At 54.0% G+C, this 15100-nt stretch overlaps 1 non-coding gene and 1 pseudogene across 1 annotated transcript; one reads left to right on the top strand and one right to left on the bottom strand.

Annotated features, from left to right (window-relative positions):
- Positions 1-1310: 1310 nt before the first annotated feature.
- Positions 1311-3113, bottom strand: LOC140213851 (small subunit ribosomal RNA). The gene has a single exon (XR_011890833.1). It is a non-coding gene; the product is annotated as a small subunit ribosomal RNA (ribosomal RNA).
- Positions 3114-13330: 10217 nt separating this feature from the next.
- Positions 13331-14656, top strand: LOC140213413 (uncharacterized; annotated as a pseudogene).
- The last annotated feature ends 444 nt before the right edge of the window (positions 14657-15100 follow it).

Here is a 15100-nt window from a genome sequence, read left to right as displayed (position 1 = left end):
GCCAACCATCCACCGGACCCGTGCGTCTCGTGCGCACGTTCACATCGCTCCACGAAAAATTGCAAAAAGCGACAGAGCCATGAGTAGGGCTAAGCCGCTGTGGAGTCTTTAACGGCTACACGGCCACGGGCAGGGTTTGACCCCCATCGACGTGCTTCGCTTCAGTCAGCAGTAGGTTCATTGAAGGGCCTCAAACACACACACACTTTCGCATCGGCAGATCGCCGCAGCATAACCGCTGCTGATCCAACAGCCTACTTGAGACGAAAGACAAGAGCCCGGCGCGCGTACTCGCGCAGCTCTCCAAAACCACTCGGCCAGTGCCAGGGACGGCTCCCTGCGCCGGAGCCACAACTAGTCTACTTTAGGCGGAAGACGAAGCCAGCAAGGGCCTGGCCGCAAGTGCGTTCGAATCCGGGACTACAGTCCCACGTCTGTCCGTACTTCCTGTTTCGACGTGCGGCGCCTTCCCAAAGCGCACAAGTCCACTAACCGCAGAACGCTTCCGACGTAGCAAAGCCGCGTTTCCTTCGGTACTTCGCAGTAACGCCGCCTTTCCCTCGGCGGCGGGCGAATAGCCTGCACACGTCGTCGCATTAAACCGCGATCTCGACACCTCGCGCGTCACGAGATGAGCCGACCGGCAGCCTCCAGCCCTTTCGGACTCGGTGGCATTTGCCGCGGAGAACGGGAGAGCGCTTCAGGCCACGGTTCCTTCCGTACTTGGCAGCCGCACCCTCGTACCGACAGTTCCATGACCGACCAAGCGCCACACCGTTCCTTTAGTACTTGGGCGACAACAAAGTCGGGTCGTTACTCCATACTCGCCGCAGGAAGCGACCGGCAGCCACCAGCCTTTTCAGACTCGGCAGCGTTTGCCGCGGAGGACGGGAGAGCGCTCGCACCACGGTTCCGGGTTTACTAAGCGGCAGCGGCATTAGCTCTCGACCGTCAGTTCCTTGACCGACCGCACGCTTCGCCGTTCCCCTCGTACTGGGCAAAGCAGCAGGTCGGGTCGTCTTACTCCATTCCGCGCAAGAGCGCCGAAGCGCTCTTGCCCACCCAGTGTGCGTTACGCCGTTTCTACCCGCGGGCGCGGCCAAGCCAACCGTCCAAGGTTGCAGCCGGCGTCCACTGGGCGCAACAAATTTGGCACGGGGCGCCCCTCAAAATTCAGGCAGTCCCCGGCATGTTCGGGTATAGCCGTCCCCGCGTCCAAGCGGGGCCAGCGGCGGAAAGCGTCGAGCGCAGCGAGCTGCTTCACCCACACGGGGTAGAAACAATGGCGCTCGCCACCCTTCACAATCCGGTAATGATCCTCCCGCAGGTTCACCTACGGAAACCTTGTTACGACTTTTACTTCCTCTAAATGATCAAGTTTGGTCATCTTTCCAACAGACCGGCGCAACCGAAAGGCCGCGCCGGACATCGGTCCGAAGACCTCACTAAATCATGCAATCGGTAGTAGCGACGGGCGGTGTGTACAAAGAGCAGGGACGTAATCAACGTGAGCTTATGACTCGCACTTACTGGGAATTCCCCGTTCAAGGGGAACAATTGCAAGCCCCTATCCCAATCACGAAAGAAGTTCCACGGGTTACCCAGTCTTTTCAGACAGGGATAAAGACACGATGCTTCCTTCAGTGTAGCGCGCGTGCAGCCCCGGACATCTAAGGGCATCACAGTACTGTTATTGCTCTGTTTCGTGCGGCTAGGAGCGGCTTGTCCCTCTAAGAAGGTTGTAAGGTGCTGGGAACCCCACACCTATTTAATAGGCTAGAGTCTCGTTCGTTATCGGAATTAGCCAGACAAATCGCTCCACCAACTAAGAACGGCCATGCACCACCATCCACCGAATCAAGAAAGAGCTGTCAATCTGTCTATCCTCCCAGTGTCCGGGCCGGGTAAGTTTTCCCGTGTTGAGTGAAATTAAGCCGCAGGCTCCACTCCTGGTGGTGCCCTTCCCTCAATTCCTTTAAGTTTCAGCTTTGCAACCATACTTCCCCCGGAACCCCAACACTTTGGTTTCCCGGAAGCTGCCCGCCGAACTCAGGCGAATCGCTGGTTGGCATCGTTTATGGTCAGAACTAGGGCGGTATCTGATCGCCTTCGAACCTCTGACTTTCGTTCTTGATCAAAGAAAACATTCTTGGCAAATGTTTTCGCAGTAGTTCGTCTTGCGACGGTCCAAGAATTTCACCTCTAGCGCCGCAATACGAATGCCCCCGTCTGTCCCTCTTAATCATTACCTCGTATTCAAAAAACCAACAGAACAGAAACGAGGTCTTGTTCTATTATTCCATGCAAGTTTATTCAGGCGACTCGCCTGCGTTGAGCACTCTAATTTTTTCAAAGTAAAAGCACCGGCCTTCTCGAGGCACACAATGAAGTGCACCAAGAAAGGACCGGCATGATCTTCAGTCCGAGCCGTCGCATCGGGTAGATGCACTACTCGTCTGGAACTGAGATCCAACTACGAGCTTTTTAACCGCAGCAGCTTTAGTATACGATATTGGAGCTGGAATTACCGCAGCTGCTGGTACCAGACTTGCCCTCCAATTAATCCTCGTTAAAGGATTTAGAGTGTACTCATTTCAATTACGGGGCCTCAAAAGAGTCCCGTATTGTTATTTTTCGTCACTACCTCCCCGTGCCGGGAGTGGGTAATTTGCGCGCCTGCTGCCTTCCTTGGATGTGGTAGCCGTTTCTCAGGCTCCCTCTCCGGAATCGAACCCTGATTCTCCGTTTCCCGTAACAACCATGGTAAGCAAGTAACCTACCATGGAAAGTTGATAAGGCAGACACTTGAAAGAAACGTCGCCGGCTCGTGCCCATGCGATCAGCACAAAGATATCCAGAGTCACCACACAATACGGGCCGAAACCCGATCGATCTTGGTCTAATAAAAGCACACGTGGCCCAAAGGGCTTCAGGCTCACTGCATGTATTAGCTCTAGAATCGCCACAGTTATCCAAGTAGGAAGAAGCGGTCTAAGGTACCATACCTGATTTAATGAGCCATTCGTGGTTTCGCCTTATTTCGGCGTGTTCTTAGACATGCATGGCTTAATCTTTGAGACAAGCATATGATTAGTGGCAGGATCAACCAGGTAATCGTTCAACTGTGCGTCCAGCCTTTCAAGCAGGCCGGACGCCGTCTTTGCGATGCCGAGGCTACCTTCAGGCGCCCCAACACGCTTCGTTCTCGCAAAGGGTAGCACTTTGCACAGTCCGAGACGACGGCGTTCGAGCTCGCTACGGCGCCCTCCCCACAGGGCCGGGTATCGCCACGCGGCAAGAAGCACGCAACATTCTCGATAGACCGGTTGTGTCGACTCGATCGCGGCTTGCGGTTTCTCTCGAGCCCGCAGCACTGGTAGACCGACCGACACTTGCAACGTAGCCGAGACGGCAAAGCCGGTAGGCGACGGGTCACGCCCGCGCCTTCGGCGCTTTCGTATTTGACTCGTCTGAGGACGATGCGGAACACACTTCGATTTCGTGGAAAAAGCGTCGTCCGACAACCAGCCCCTAACGCATCAAGCGGATGAGGCTGCAGACGCCAGCTGTGGGATCCACGAGAGCGATACTGGCGACACGCTTGACGGGCGCCCGCCGCATATCAAACACCCAGGTCGTTTGGGGGCGACTGCTCTCTGGGACCCCCATATAATAGCAGCGATATGTACCCAGACCTCTATGGGCCCGTACTTGTGCAACTTTCGACGAGCGTTCGGCGAAAATCGTGCCGCCTCGTAACGCCGCGAGCAAGATTGAAAGCTTACGTCGGCAGCACAATGCCGAAGTCGTGAAAGCGCAGCGCGTCCACCGCATGCGCGAACGGCAATTTCTCGCCAATGGCCAGTATGGTTTCCTGAACAATCGCCTTTCTGTCCCCCTACGGGGCCCACGGCCGATCGATTCGAGGCACGCTAGCGCGTCCCCTTCGCCATTTCCGAGAACGAGTGCGAACAGTGCGGGCGGCGTGCTCGACGCCCCGGCTGACGTCCTTTCGGACTTGGTGTCTTCGCGTGCTCGCGGCAACGCCGCGGCCAACGACGACGTCTGCGCGGTTCTTTCCCGGTTCCCGGCGTGCTATAGTGCAGCCCTCTGCAGGGTGACACCGGCTCCGTCGTGGCCGTGCGGCGGCTTGTACGCAAAAGTTGCGTCAAAGGCGTCGCGCTCGCACCGCCCCGGCACACGTGGTTTGGGACTCTGTCTCTTCGAGCGCTCGCACCAATGTCGAGGCGATCGCTGACGTCTGCACGGTTTCCGGTGTGCTACAATGCAGCAGTCTGCCGCACGACACCTCTTCGTTGCCAAGGCCAGCACGGCAATTTACTGAAGCGAGCGCATTGCGCCCAGGCGGCAGCGGACTTGCTGTAAAATTTGAACGGCTGCAGCTGCGCGAAGCAAGTGTACTTATTTTCTATCTCTCTCTGTGCCTTTGAGGCGACTGTAATTTTACTTTAAATGCAACTGGAGGTGGGAGCAACCTGGTGAGAGTAGGTGGACTTCGGTACATGTTGTAATTTAGAAATTGCTTTCAAGCTTTGAGGACATACACCTTCGCGCCATCTGCTTTCCCCGTCTCTTTGGCACTTTATACTGTGTGTTGCATGCTCTGCATTCCAAAGAAATACGCCTGTGTCTCTCCCTCTCTCACGTTCTTCTTCTTTTTGTAGCTGCTCTTGTAGAAGATGCTATGCTCTTTACTCGCTGTAACATAGAATGCTTGCACAAGGCAACAACCTTTGCGTGTTTTTTTTTTCTCTCTTCCCAAGACGTTTCTGCCATTATTCACTGGCTCTCGTTCTTAGTATGCAATGGAGCGTTCACTCGCGCCATCTACCTTTCTTTCTGTATGGCAAAGTCCGCAGGTTTTCCTAGTTTCGTACACAGATGGCGCCAATGCGTTTTCGCGCCAGATTCGAACGACCTCGCTGTACTCGTGTTTCTCGTTTAAATGTATCAAAGGGGTTTGCGAAAGGGGGTGGTTCTTGTGCAAGGCTGAGCTTTCCAGCTGCGTTTAAGCTATGCTCTCTAGCATGTGTGCGTGTGTATATATATATATATATACACACACACATATATACATGCATACATACATACACACACAGGGTAATGGTAAAGATGATGAGGTAGCACTTTTTTTTTTACAATGCCTGTATTTCAGATGGCGATCTTTCTCCCCTCTATGTTTCCGGTTGGAAGGAGTGTGCAGCGTTTTCTATATTTATTTTTTCATTCACTTCTATTTTGCTCTTCTTCGTACATGGGGCATGCTACCTAATTGTACCGGTCGATTCGACACGTTGCGATCCGTCCCGGCCTGTGCCGTATCAAAATTTTGAGTGGGCCTTGCGGTAAACAAAAAGAAATGCAGGAAATGCGCGTAGTATATTACAATTGCGCACGGGCTTGAAACGAAGCCCTCAAAGAAGGTCACCTTGAGCGGTCGCATTCAGATGGAAGTAAGTATTCCGCTTGCGCGTGTTTTCCGCTCGCCTGTTCCGTTTTCTACGCGGTTGCCTTCGTTGGTTTTGCGTTACAAACAAGCTTGCACTCAGGTCTCGTTTCTACACGACAGCGTTTCGTTAACAGCGAAAGACTGAGGCGTCGCGAGTTCGTCCGTGAGATAGGGAGCATAGAGTCTCTAGACAGGCTGTTGCTGAGGTTACCACGCTGTTGCTGAGGTTACCAATGTCGGCAGGGCGCCCACAATGCAGTAGTACAATGAAGTGAAGTGAAGGACATCGCTTCTCGGCCTTTTGGCTAAGATTGCTGCCCCGGGCCGAGAAGACTTCTTTCAGAGTCGACACCGTCACCCCGGAGGTCGCGTCGGGACCACGGCGGACATCCAGGTGTCTACCAGCGTCTGCCGACCAGGAGCAACCCGCTCGCCCGCCCGCCTGCCCGAGCGCCATCTGCTGAGCAGTAGAGCAACCCGGTGGGCCTCCTGAACGCCTGCCGAGCGGCCTACGATCACGGGAGCCAGCACCTATGCAAGCGCGCCCTGTCGAGCCGCCGGCCAACCCCCTGCCCATAGCGAAGCCAGCGCCATCTGCTGAGCTCGCCGACTACCAGGGTACAGCGGCGCCCAGCGCCAGCTGTACGACACAAGTGGAACCTAGTTCCGTCACGAGTTTCGGAGGAGCCAAGCCAAGCCAGCAGCATGGCAACGCCCCCCGGCCCTGAGACCAGCTGTGAGACCCCATTAAGGGAAAATTGTTTTTTTGTTGAAGCTCCTGACGGAGACATTTCTATTGATGACCTAATTGACGCGGTAGAAAGTACAGCTGGGGAAGACAGCGTTCTGGCACTGCAACATATGGGTGGGGCCAGGTTTCTCGTTTGTACCCGCAATGCCACTCAAGCGAGTACATTAATGGTAGCGGAAGGGTTCTTTGTCAACAACGTTAAAGTGCCGGTTGACGCGGTCGGACCACCAGTGACTTTTGTCAATGTTTATCGATACCCAGTGTATTTGTCGGCGGAATCTTTGTCCTTTGCATTGCAACAGTATGGCAAAGTCAAAAGCATTTCTTTCGCGAAAGCAAACAACCGGACTAAGAAACTGAACGGAGTACGAGTCGTTAGGATCGAAATGACCAAGCCAATTCCGAATTTTTCGACCGTGCAGGGCTTTCGTGTCATGTGCGAGTATCGGGGCATGCGCCGCGTGTGCGCGCGCTGTGGGGACGGCTCCCACATGGCGAATGCATGTACAGCCCCGTTCTGTAAGAGATGTGGCGCCTTCGGGCACAACGACGCGGAATGCGACGAGCAATGTAGAAAGTGCGGGGGCCACCATGGCATGAGAGTATGCTTTCGAAGCAGAGCCTACGGGAAATCGTACGCGGGGGCGGTGTGGGCCCTCCCAAAGGCGGACGCAGCGTCAGCACGCGGCACTTCATCAGATAAAGATTTCCCAGCACTGCCAAACTCTTCTGGATTACAGGTGTTACAACCTCGTGAAGCAAAGCCTCCAACCCCTCGACGGGATTATTGGAATAGCGACGCGCAAAGCGATAACAGTGGCCAGGAAACACCGGGAATAACAAGTACTGAAATGAGCGTGTCGTCCAGTCCAGTCGAATCGACAGAGGAAAAAACAACCGCAGCGCCAACTCCAACCAGCTCCTCAGGGGAGACAAGCGATAGTGCGACAACCACTGATAATGACACGAACGCAGCTCAAGACCAAGGAAAAAAAACGAAAGCCCTGCGTCAAAACCGGTTCCCCAAGCACCAGAACCCAATTCCAATACACAGAGTTTAAAACATTCGCACGCAAAACAAACTTCCGGACTAAATGTGCAAAAGAAAAAGAACTTGGAGGAGGAGCCGATCGTGAGTAGTGGGCGTTATCGCGTGCCAGGCGTTATCGTGGGCGTTATCGCGTGCCTGTGGGACAACAAATTTACGACTCGATAGAGGATATTTTTCAACGGATTTGATCTCCGATGTTTTAGAAATCCAAATCATCAACGGCCCAGGAGGACTCAAATCTTTCAGTGACCATAGACCCCTTAGCTTCAAGATAAAGGGACAGAGTGGACTAGACTTCACCGAACAGGTGGAAAATGGACGTAAATCTCTTACGGGACCAAGAAACACGCCTGACCGTCAAACAGAAACTCGTCCGATGCATGGAAACTACTCCAGAGGACATAGAGTGGGACGACTTGAAAGAACAGTGGAAGGGAATACTAATGGAAGCAGGAAAAGCAAGAAAAAAGAAACTCACTGGAAAACTAAATGAGATATCTCGAAGGATTCGCATAATTGACTTATTGTATGCAAGAATATTTAATGGACCTTCGCGCCAGATACCGCGAGCACATAAATGAAATAAAACATGGAGCAAGCCAGCCTATGGGATACCAAGGACAACAGTCAATAAATGATGGAAGCATTAAGCGTGAAGCAAGCCACACGATGGTTAAGAACAACATCAGGCAAATACGATCCAAAAAGGGAGATACGATAACAGAACAGACAGCAATAGAAAAGATCTTTATAGATCATTTTCAAGAAATCATGCATGAAAAAGACGGTCAACCCGTACCTACCACACCCAAATGGTTACCACAACTCCCGCAGATAAAGGACGAAGACAGATGTCACCTTTACGCATCAATCACGAAAGAAGAAGCCTTTCGCGAAATCTGTAAAATGAACAAAGAATCCGCCCCAGGGCCGGACGGAATCCTGACCGGCTTTTATCATGCGTTCTTTCCGGAAATTGGAGAACGACTAGTAAAAACATTGAACGATGTAATCAAGAACAACACTAAACCCGCATCCTTCACACAAGGCAGAATCGTCCTTTTTCTTAAAGCCAACGCTGACCCACTTGATGTCAACGCCTGGCGCCCAGTGACGTTGCTAAACTCGGATTATAAGATCGCTACGTCAATGCTAACAAGCAGACTAGGCAGAATAACGCCCACAATAATATCTGAATTTCAAGCAGCAGCGATTACGGGCAGGTCTATTTTTGCAGCCTTGACCCTTACCCGCGATATTTTTGCTTATGCAAAAGCGAAACAGTACAAAGGCGCATTTGTAACTATTGATCAAGAGAAAGCATTCGACAACATGAGACAGGAATATATGATTAGTGTAATGAATGCTTTCGGCTTTCCACAAGAATTCATCGAGATTATAAGAACTCTATACCGTGATTCTCAAAGCGAAATCTTCATTAACAACAAGGTAACCAAACACTTTAGTATCAACAAGGGGGTGCGCCAGGGCTGTGCCTTATCGCCCAGCTTGTTTGTCATAGCGTTAGACCCCTTGTTGCGGAAAATAAACGAAGAAAAAAAGATTAGGGGCTTCCTATTGCCAGGAAACATTGAAGTGAAAATATCTGCGTTTGCGGATGATATATCCCTTTTCATAAGAGACGAAGAGAGTTACGGAACGGTGCTACACATTTTTAATGAATACGCCAGTCTCTCAGGAGCAAAAATAAATGAGAAAAAGAGCAAAGCACTTCTATTCGGTTCCTTCAATGAACAAGAACTATCCGAACTACAATTTTTGGAGGCAGTAAAAGTGCTCGGAGTCTGGTTTGAATCAGGAGATGTCTCGGCAAAAAGCTGGATAGAACCCCTCAGCAAAGCGCGGAAAGTGGCGGACGAGACAACACCCCCGGAACTCAGTCTGGTGGAGAAAGCTGAGATAATCAAATCCAAGCTGTGCGCATCTGCTTTCTATGCTGCAAGAGATGCACGAATGCCCAGATTAGTGGCAAAAAGTGTACCTGTGGCAAAAGATCACCGCACCTTTACCCCGAAGAATTATGAGGCTACCTAAATCGCGAGGGGGCCTAGACATACCGAATGTGTCTCAGACAGCCAGAATCCTACCGGCCAAGACACTAGGAACGCTGATCAACAGCGAACAATATGTGGGAATTACGGCCATGCACTATTGGCTGAGCACGCTGGGCCGCTTCGTGGCTCCAGAAAAATGGTATGGTCCGCGCGCAGAAAGGCCACTGGAATTTCACAAAGACGCAGTCCACACCTGCAAGGCAATCGAGGAACTCTGCCCAGACACTCCAATAACGGAAGTCAAGCCAGCCGAAGTAAATGCGGCAATGGCATCATTAGAGCTTGAACTAGACGAAGTGAAGAAAAGCACAACGGCAAAATGGAAATGTTGGGCAAAAACAGACTTACCGGGGGAAATACGGGATTTTGAATGGAAAAGAAGATGGAAGTGCTACCTACAAAATCACGGCTGAAACATCTCAGGATAACTGAGACAGATCACTGTCCCAACTGCGCCAAACCAGAATCCCAAAAGCATGCCCTCAAGGAGTGCGGGCCAGCCAAAGCGGTATGGAGAGTGGCAAGTAATACATTCAGATGTAGACTGCTGCAACCGGAGATTAAGAAATCCGGCTTCGAGAAACTATTATCACTAATCCTCATGTTTTGTATATGGAAAAGGCGAGGACTTGCGGATCTGAGGAGAAGACCACAAAAAGCTGTATACCCAGTACTGAAGAACACCCGTATGTGGATAAAAAATATATTATCAAAAGAACTCGCGAGAAACGGAGTGGATCACTTCCTTAGAAAGTGGCACACTCGATTTTGGAAGGTCAAAGACGACAAGATCGTAGCTCCCATGAGCCACTTCTAAAAATATGTCTCCCTGTCCCCTCCTAGCCTTCCATTCCTCTCCAAGGTAGGAGTGAAATTTCAGTCGCGCTAACATAATGTAGATGATTATCATACAGGGGGGGAGTAGAATACGAACTGAACAGAAGACGAGTTCGGTCTTGTTTGGGAAATTGAATACAGAACACTTGAATTGCTTGTGTCCATGTAACAACCCCCAAGAGGGACTGGTGTAAATATTGGACTACCCGTGTATCGACAATTCCATGACTCATTTTGCGTGCTGTATATGAATCTCTGTCCGAGGAAGGTGTATAGAGCGATTGGTCGGAAAGGGATATGTTAATTAACCTTCCACGGAGAAGAACTTCATGTAAATATCATGATCAAGTGTTCATTGTATACACCATCATGTTGATTTTGGTTTGTTTTGTTTTATGCTGTTGTTTTCATTGTGATGTACACTAGAACGATGTACATAGGTAATTGACATGGAAGTCACATGTTAATAAAATTTTCTGTGTGTAGTACATGCAGCTGGCTTGCCCGGCCTTTACTACACTTATCTTTGTAGAGGCGCCCAGACACCTGCCCGGTTATAGCAGTGTCTTTCCCCTGACCCAGCCCCATCTTTCTAGGCCCACGGCTTCCTGCTGCACTGCCTCCAGGACAGACCACCCTGCTGCCACCTGGTGGCCCCTGTACGACCCACACCGGCCCTGCTTCCTGGTCCTGCCGCTGCCTGGCACTGCCTGCTGCCTATCGGAGACTCCTGCCCTGCTCGGCCTGACCACTGCCTGGAACCCGGTGCTGCTACCTGCGGGGTGCTTGTTGGTCCTGCCGTCTGGACTGGCATGGTGCTTGGGCACAACCGGCTGGCCCCCGCCCTCGCCATCGTCCATCATGGGCCTGGCCTCCTCGCTGCCACTCCTAGTGGCCCCCTAGCCTCCGGACCTGGCCTCCTTTAGGGAGAGCCGCCGGGTCTGGAAGGCAAGGCCATCCAACGGATCCTGCGGGCCACGGCCGCATGGCCCATGACCACAGCGAGGATGATGGCGACCCTAACACCCCTGAGCGGGAACGCCAGCCGGCACGTGAGGATGGCACCCTCACGGTGTTCTTTCCCGTGCCTCACACGGTCCGGTGCTGCGAGGAGGGCTGCCGAGCTGCCTACGCCGCGGCCAAATGGACAGCGCGGCGGCAGTCCCTCCAGCGGCACCTCGAACTCGAGCACGGTGCCAGAATGCGGCGCACCATCAACGTGTGCAATATCTGCGGCGAGACACTGGGGCTGAGACCAGCCTCCCACGCCTGCCTGGCTGCAGCCGACTCCACCGCCCCCCCTGCAGCCCTGCCACACAAGGAGGGGCTTGAGCAACCACGAACAGTGGCACAGGAGGGAGGCGGCACTACCAGCTAGGCGTGATCTCGCCGCAGGTGCTGCCTCTGGTGCGTCGGAGCAGGACAACGACGGCACCCCCCCAACAGAGCAGGAAAGCACCGAGGGTCCCGCTGAGAATCCTCCAGAAACACCAGCAGTGGCCACCGAGCAGGCCGCCGACCAGGAGCCGTCTCCTGTGGCGCCTCGAGGAACACCCGGACAAAGCAGCGATGGCGAGATGGCCGAGGCACCCTCTCAGCGGACGCCAACCCAATCAGGGCGGACCGCGGCCTCGGCCACTCCTTCTCCAACACCATCGCTGCTGTCCAACCGAGGCAGCCCGGGAGCACCAGCCTCCGAGGCTCACGAGTCGGCGGCCATGCAGGAGCTCTCCCCAGGCAGGGCAGAGTCGCAGGACCATGACGGAAGCACCCATGACTTCGGGACCCAGGAAGATCATGCTGGTACGACGCGGCCAGAGGACAGTGCATGGGGCTTAGAAGACGAGACGGCAGAGCTGCGGGCATTGAGCCGGTTGCCTGAGTGTGCTGGCGAGTGGGCACGGTTTGAAAACATCCTCGACCGTGCCATTGCAGCCACAACCAAACATCTGCGGCTGCCAGTCCGGGACTCGCGCCAACCGCGGAAGCGCGACGTGAACCCCGACAACCCCCAGCAGATCCAAACACTTTACAGAAGGAACGGCGCCGGGCAGTGCAGCTGATTACTGAAGGCCCGTCGCAGCTCTGTCCGATTGACCCCCATGCACTACAAGACCAGTACTCGAACCTCTGGTCACCAACAACCGTGGATACAAGCATCCTGCGGTCAAGGCTTCCGGCCACCGAAGAACTGGACTTGTGCCACTTCTCACCGGAAGAAGTCGCAGCCAAGCTCCGTAAATGCGAGAGTACAGCTCCAGGAGAGGACCGCCTCACGTACCACCACTGGAGGCAGGTGGACCCTGAGGGCAGGTTCCTGGCGGCGGTATACAACGTATGCCTCCAATACCGCCGCACGCCCCTGAGCTGGAAGTCGACGAGGACAATCCTGATCCACAAGAAGGGCGACCGCGAGGACCCCACAAACTGGCGACCCATTGCCCTAGGCCGCACGATTGCCAAACTCTATGCCGGGTGTCTCACCACCCGGCTACAGAGGTGGTTGGGCGACCACGCGGTACTGTCCAGGTGTCAGAAGGGCTTCCTGCCGCACGATGGAGTGTTTGAACACAACTTCGTGCTGCAGGAACGCCTGGATAATGCCGGGACAGGAGGTGGGGAGCTGTGCGTGGGGTTCCTCGATTTTGCCAACGCCTTCGGCTCGGTCGCCCATCAGGCCCTCGTCGACACTGTCCGCGGCGCCGGCGTGGGGGAGGCCTTTGCTACCATCGTTGAAGACCTCTACCGCGCGACATTACGGAGCCAATCACCATCGGAGCCGGGCTGAGACAGGGCTGTCCTCTGAGCGGGCTGCCTTTCAACCTGGTGGGGGACCCGGTCATCCGTGCAGTACAGGGAGGCGATAGGCAGCACAACATCCTTGCCTACGCCGATGATCTGACGCTGCTGGCCGCGGATCCCACCACCCTGCAGAGCCGCTTGGACCGTGTGACTGCCCTGTCGGCCCGGCTTGGGCTGCGACTGAACGCCGCCAAGTGCCGATCTATACACCTGTCTGGTCGCCACCCCGTGGGTACACGGCCCACCTCCTTCACCGTGGGTGGCGACCCGATTCTGGCGCTTGGCGACTTTGAGGGGCACAAGTTCCTGGGCCGTCCAGTGAGGTTCAGGGTGCTACCGGACGAGACGACGGTCGACGAGGCCATCCACCTAGGCAGAAAGCTACTCTCCTCCATGCTCGCCCCATGGCAAAGGCTGGATGCCATAAAAACCTTTCTGTATCCAGCCTTGAACTTTGCCATGTTGGTGGGCCTTGCCAGCAAAGGAGAGTGGCAACGCCTAGACGAGGAGCTCCGCCCGCTCATCAAGAAGACCCTGTACGTGCCAGCCAGAGCTTCCAATGAATACTTGTACGGAAGCTCTCAGGCTGGCAGTGCAGGGATCCCACTTGCGGCGGAGCTCAGCGACATCTGCCGGGTGGATGGGGCCTTCAAGCTACTGACGTCGACCGACGTGGAAGTCCGGGAGCGTGCAGCAAGGGACCTAGAGGGTGTCGTGTCAAGGCGGCTAAGACGACCTGCGAACACCGAGGACATGGAGGCCTACCTCTCAGGCGAGACGGAGGGCGACTTGCGACAAACGTCCAAACAGGTCCAGTCTGTGTGGACGGAGGCCCGGAAAGCCTCCCGTCGCCTCTCCGTCGCCTGGGAGCTCTTGGACCATGGGGCCCGCATCAACTGCGGAGAGGCCTCTGTGTCAGCAAGGAACCGCCACAAGCTGGTCAAGACCATCCGGGCGCTCCTCTCCACTGAAAGGGACAGAGCTCTGCATGACAAACTGAACCAAGGCAAGGCGATGGTGTGTGTGGCGGCCGACCCGGCAAATTCCCACTTTATGAGGTCCGGCCATTACACCCGCTTCACCGACTGGCGTTTCGTGCATCGAGCCCGGTTAAACCTCCTCCCCCTCAATGCCACAAGACTCTGGGCACCCGCAGCCGACAAAAGATGCAGGCGCTGCGGGTATGGGGAGGATACACTGCCGCATGTACTATGCCATTGCATGCGGCAGAGCCGGGCCATGACGGAGCGTCATAACACCATCGTCGCCAGAATAAAAAGGCTGCCTTGGGGAGGTTTACAGTCATCGCAGAGAACCAGGTCGTGGGCACCACATCACTCAAGCCCGACCTGGTACTGGCCCGTGGAGAGGAGGCACTGATCCTGGACGTCTGCTGCCCTTTCGAGAACAGGCTGCAGGCGTTCCAGGACGCCCGGAAGGCTAAGGAGGAGAAGTACGCCCCTGTACAGCGTCATCTCCTCCGGCGGTTCCAACGCGTGACGGTGGACGCGGTCGTCGTCGGCTGCCTCGGCACCTGGGATCAGGGGAATGATCGCGTGATGCGCAGGCTGTGCAGTAGGCAATACCTACGGACACTCAAACGCCTGTGCATCAGCGATACCATTAGCGCCTCTACAATGATTTTTAGAGCCCACATAGGCACCTCTTAAACGATCTTACTGTTTTTAGAGAAGCGCCTTTTGCCATGTTATAAACCTTTTACAGTTTTAGCCTTTTATTACTAACACCACTAACTAGTTGTATTTAGTCATTTGTTTGCGTTTTTAGATTATACACGTTTTATCCGTTTCTTCCTTGGTTTTCCCTATTGAAAAAATATGTACGATAATTGAACGAGAACTTCTCTACGCTATTATTGCTTCGTAGACTCAACGACATCGTATGTCACATGTGTACGAGAGGACATCGTCACTGAACGAGATTCTCGTATGGCTACAGTAAGCGAGATCGTTCTCGTATGGGTATGTTAAACGAGATTATTCTCGCATAGCTACGCTCAACGATATCGTTCTCGCATGGCTACGCTCAACGATATCGTTCTCGCATGGCTGCGCTCAACGATATCGTTCTCACATGGCTACGCTCAACGATAT

Source organism: Dermacentor andersoni, chromosome 10 (genome assembly GCF_023375885.2).
Source record: "Dermacentor andersoni chromosome 10, qqDerAnde1_hic_scaffold, whole genome shotgun sequence".
NCBI lineage: Eukaryota > Metazoa > Arthropoda > Arachnida > Ixodida > Ixodidae > Dermacentor > Dermacentor andersoni.
This window is presented reverse-complemented; position numbering and strand designations above follow the sequence as displayed.